The following is a 6000-nucleotide window of genomic DNA, read 5'->3' on the forward strand; positions in this document are numbered from 1 at the left end:
GTCACTTTAACACAGGCCATCCTGCTAACTTTCTTAACATTATATTGAGATAAGAGTCCATTCTCTGAACTTAAAGTTAAGCTATGACTAGGAAAGTGCTATTTAGATCAATTCTATTGTGTGACTTAAATAGAGGATAGTGTAAGAGAGGACCAAGGACTCTAGACGATATAGAGACGATATGTGAAAAGGAATGGTCAAATAACCATCTGTTGGCTCCAACCTTGAGGGATGTTATAAGAAACTAAATGCTGTCCCATTCACAAAAAGACAGTTTCACAATATAATTGCATTAAAAGTGTTAAATATCGAGTCACAGAGAGTTTGCAATAGTTAGTTATTTTAACTAACTACTCTGTTAGTGCACTAAATAATGAATTTCCATTAAAACATGCCTCTCATCATCTTTACCAGATTCCTCTAGCCCCTCTAGACTCAGGGGCTAGAGGTTTGTCCTGTAACTGTTTGGTGTTTCCAGTTCAATCTCCCACTCTGTCTGTCTCTGTCATGTTGCGAGACACTTCACTCTCCTTGTCTGCTGGTGGTGGTCAGAGGGCCAGTGGAGCCAATCGAACGACAGCCTCTCTTCTCTCTGTCTGCCCCAGGACAGCAATGGCTACGGTGTAGCTTACCACCATGCGGCTGCTAATGTGTGAATGAATGGGTGAATGACTGATTGTAGTGTAAAGCACTTTGGAGTCCTTGGATTTGATAAAGTGCTATACAAATGCACACCATTTACCATTTCCCTTTCATTCGCAAGGAACTAGGCTTCTGGAAAGTACTTTAATACAGTTAATAAATGAGAATGTGAATGAAAATATGATTTTACTCTGTATATGATATCAGCGCACCCCTGAACGTCAGCAATTTATTTGAGAAAAGTACTGGTCGTGCAGAGTTGGACCTGTAAGTACAAGGAAGACTATCTCAGAATTCAAAGTCTTCCTCTGATAACTCTGTAAAGTACCTAATCTCTAACAAGTGTGAGTGACAGAGGGGTGGGAGAAATGGGATCTGACGTTCCTGATGGCCTTCACCCGATAAGGCAAGACAAAACTGAAAAATGTTGCTGCAGAGAGATCCATGCACTGATTAGGCCCGTGTTCGATTCCTCCGACCGCCGATTCATCAGTGTCCACCAGCACCTGTTTAGCGGGTTCTCCGGTGTCAGCGTGGTCACATTGCTGTCGGGACCTCGCCAATCTCTGTCGCGCAGTATCAACGTCCGAGGGAGCGGGAGTTCACCCTTGCCCCTTTCAAGACGCAAACACACAAGTGCAACAGAGGCCTGCAACCCAATCACAGCAGCAAATCTGATAAAGTGCGTGTCCTAACCCTTCCTGATACATACAGACCACACATAAGTTCAAATGAAACTAAACACACACCAATAACCCCACGCTAGTTCATTCTGAGATATGACCCCCCCCTCCATGGAGTTCCTTGGTCACCAATCAGGACCACTTTGTCAAGGCACAGGTAACCGTGACGACTCTAATCCCTGGGCAATCGGCTGGTCATTCATCACCGCCTTGGGAAGGAGAACAAGAGGAGGGGTAGAGCAAGAGAAGCAGAGAAAGGAGTGGGGCAGGGGGGCGGTTTGACACAGACAGGGGCAGCGGTGCAGACAAATGGCCACCAAAATTCCGTATTAATCAGCAACTGATTTGCTGCCCCTTTAAAGCCAATACCACTTAAAGACTTGAGAGATAGAGGATAGGGAGGAGGGTGCAGAATGGAAGGATGGTAGAAGGTTGGCTCCAAAGACCAGACAAAACAAGGACACAAAAAAAAAAAACAAATAAAGGAGAGAACAAAAAGGGGAACAAAAAAAAAACAGGAAAGTACAATACCAGAGTCTACTGTTGCATTAGGAGTTCAAGTTGTGACATAGTAAAACGCTGTGTAAGATGCTCTCTGCACACATACAGAAACACACACTAGTAACCCCCCCTGTTGATTTGTCACTGGAGTTGATCAATAGCTGTGATGGAAACAGAATCAGCTCAGATGGATTAAACGTCCCAGTGGCTCTGACGTTATTTTCCCATTAAGAGAAGGCTAATCATTACCTCGCGCACACACAAAAACAAACACGCGCACACACCAACTGCATGCATTCATACACACACCCAAGTACAGAGCAGTGCACACATCCCTGCTGCGCAACGCACTTTCATATCAGCCCAAGCGCCCTTATCAGCATGAGCATGACTTTACGGACATGACGGACCTAACAACACACAGACACACAGATGCACACTACACACCCCCCATTAAGGAAAGGCACGACCAAAGTGCTAACAGTGTGACTGTATCGATCCGAGGCGGCTTCCCTCAACAACAACACGGCGTGCTCTGAAAGAAAACACCACACTTATCACTTTAATTGACAAGAAAGTAGCGCTTTACATGTTGTTCACTTTTCATCAGTTTGCTTTGGAAATCCTGTAAAAATCAAACACACGGTGATCGATGTGAATAAGTGCCAATGCAGTCGTGTCATTTGTTCAATTTACTGAAAAAGAAAACATAAAAATCTGCTTCATAGACAATATTTTCATAAAACAATGTCTGATGTTGTTTAAAGGACCGGATCTAAAGACGGTTTACTGACATTGAAAAAACAAACAAACAATAATGACGATTTTATTAGAATGATACAAAAATGGCAGAGATTTGTGGAAAGCATTCCATAAAGACGACCGTTGTAAAAAGCTCAAGTACAGGGATGGAACCTAATGTAACCCAACTTAACCAGATACTTCCTGTGAGGCAAAAGGGCAAAAAATATCACTGGTGCCTCACTTATCAGCATCGCTAACTATGTCTGATTGGACGCTTTTGTTATTTATACAGTGGCCCTCCAACTTCTCCCAGTTCCGTATTTACGGATTCACATATTTGCTGAATTTTTTTTTTTTTTTTGGAATGTAATTCTGCAGATTTTTCTCCAGAGCGTATCTTGAATATTTCAAAGACAATTCAGATTGCTAGGCTGAAATACTTCAGCGCAAAGCTACCTGACACACCACTGACTGGCAATTGGAAAAGCAGCCAATCCAGGCGCGCCATTTATTTCCCTTGGTGCTTACTGGTTGTACACTCAAGAGCGGAGGTAAGAAAGACTTATGTTAGCTTCTGCGGTAGTGCTAAGACGGTTTCCGCTGTGCATTTAAGGAGTATTTTGTGTCTGAACTGTTTGAACAGGGAGATAAACATGATTTTAGAGGAGATGTCGAATATTCATAGCCTTCAATTATTGTGGTCCGTAACCCTGCAAATACCACAAATTTACAGTTTCTTTTTTAATTAATCAGTGTCTAGGAACTTTTCATCAGTAATTCATAACTTCCTGTTAGGAATTACTAATTAATTATTCCTGTGGTATAAATAAAATATGACACAAAGGGTCATTTCAATGGCCCACAGTTTTAAATTTGTAAATAGAAGAGAACATGCCACTTAAAGTAAGGTAAAATGTGTGTTGACCTCCATAAGTCAAAGGATAGCTGCGAGACTTAATTGCCAAAAGTAGTTACTCACCAATTCGTATCATCGAAGTAAGTCGTTTCAGTCACTTTCAATGCTACATGCACACTTCTGCTATAAATATTTGTGAAAGAATGGGTCACTTTGAGGAGCTCAGTGAAACTGTAGTCATAAAATTTCTTCCAACTGGGTTTATGTTGTGAAACTGTTTGTCAAGGATTTAGACTTAGTCTCTTAATTCCACTGAAAGGAACTCTCAATGCTTCAGCATACCAAGATTTATTAATTAATTAATTAATTAATTAATTTTTGACAACTTCACGCATCCAACTGTTTGCCAACTAAAGGGGAAGCTTCTCTTAATTTGAGAACATTTGGTTCTGCTGGAGTGGAATCTACATCTTGATGAGTCAGGGAATTTTCTTTTAGCTGCAAAAGGCAAACAAATGCACTGTCGAGCGAGTGATCGTAATGTTATGTCCGATCGGTGCAAAAGAACTGTCAGAGTCGCAGCAATGAAAGCGTAAAAATGAGTCCTGCATGCCCCACCGTGTGAGAACTACTGTACAATAACTGCGTGACAGCGCAGCACAACCAAGCAGGGACTCTTTGCATTTAAATAGCTTGTTCAACGTAATGAGAACACAGTTTCATTACAGGTACAAAACCCCAATAAAATTCTTATTTTAAATGGAGCTCCATACTTAAAAAAAAAATAAAAATACACAGCAGTGAAATCATTACAGCATTACAGTCATCAGAGCACTTGACCTACTAGAACTTTTTTTTCCGGTACATCAACGATTCATGGTGCCGGAGGAAAAGTAAGAGCAGGTTCTGTAGGCAAAATTCTCTTTATTTATTTTAATCGGATACTATATTGAGTAAAAATGCAGGCTTTTGTTTATTATCCTAGGACACCATTCCTGTACCAATTAACCATAAACCTTAGCGACAGAAGGCTGTTTAGCAATGTGGTAAGCGCAAGACAGTAAATACTGTGCGTGACCAAGGACGCCGAGGTGAAATGATACATTATACGACATGTGATGCAGGAAACGGCACAAGCCAGAAGAGCAGAGAGAAGGAGAAGGAGAGTGATAGCTCTGTAGGGAGGAAGCGAGAGACCATCTGCTGTTGGCTACCTGCTGTTCCCCCCTGCCCCTCTCTCTTTCTGCACCTACTTTCCTTTTCTTTCTTTTTTTTTCCCCCCTCCCCATTTCTCCTGCAGTGTATAAAGATACTCAGTCAGTTAGAAGCAGAGACCCTGTGCATGCACACTTGGGACTCAACACACACGCACATGCACACACACACACACACACACACACACACACACACACACACACACAATATAGGGCAAGGAAGCAAGACATTTCCAGATAATTTGCGACTTTGAATTTCATATATATTTTTTCCGTCAACCGGCATTGTTCCACTTCTTCTGTTATCCCTCAAGATGCTTGCCGCTTTTCATCCGCGTCTCTTTGTCACTAAACGCGCCGACGTGCGGCATACACAAAGACGCAACAGACACACAAAACACGTACACACCTACTGTGAGAGGGCCTCTCTAATGGATTCTGAAGATTCCAATTTCCCCTCTGCCACCAAAGACAGAAAACCCTCTGAGCTCAATTACCCCTGTCTTACACTCACCAGACGAGACCAGACGTGAACACACACACACACTCACACACACACAAGCACATGCAACTTGGACGTATCGTAGGTTGTAATCATGCACGTACACACACACACACATACACACACACACACACACACAACGGTTCTTGCACACCTTAAACCACTGTGACATGTCGAGAATCACACAATCAGCGGCACGCAGTCAGACTGAGAGGAGTATTAGTCTAAGGTAGATTTCACGTGATAGAAGCTAACCGGGGGAGGGAGGGAGAGAACAATTGACGTGGAGGTCAGGAGGATGCAAAAAAAGGAGGAGAAGAAGAAGAAGAAGAGAAGGTGGAACAAAAGAAGGTAAGATGGGAGGACAGGACAAGGTGGAGAAATATGAGAGCAAAGCTGGAGTGCTGAAAGAAGATGTGAAGGAGATAGGAGGGCAGAGCAGCACGAAGGCGCGAGCCTTTGGGCTTTTACACAATCCACTCTTCCAGAAACCTTATTAAATTCTACAATTAGCTGTGCGTCTCAGGCTATAAATAGGCTCACTTTTTCCATTCCGCCGTGTCAGTCAGGGAGCCGGGCTTCGACTGCAGGGGGAAACAAAACAATTTAAATTATAGCGAGGCTCCCTCTTTGTCTGGCCACCCTTTTAACGGGATAATTACTAGTCTATTCATTCGCGCTCGGCCAGGGCGATATATCACCTCAGCGCGCCGCGGCCCAGCTCTCTGTGATAAACGTCTCCTACCGGGGAGGAGGGGGGGAAGGGGCGGCTGCTGAGGGTTAACGTGTGCCCGTTGATATCAGTTTACTGTCTGCTGCTGGCGTACACCGAAAACCCTGTCTGCGTTATTAAATAGC

This window comes from Poecilia formosa, unplaced genomic scaffold, assembly GCF_000485575.1.
Source record: "Poecilia formosa unplaced genomic scaffold, Poecilia_formosa-5.1.2 Scaffold139, whole genome shotgun sequence".
Classification (NCBI taxonomy): Eukaryota; Metazoa; Chordata; class Actinopteri; order Cyprinodontiformes; family Poeciliidae; genus Poecilia; species Poecilia formosa.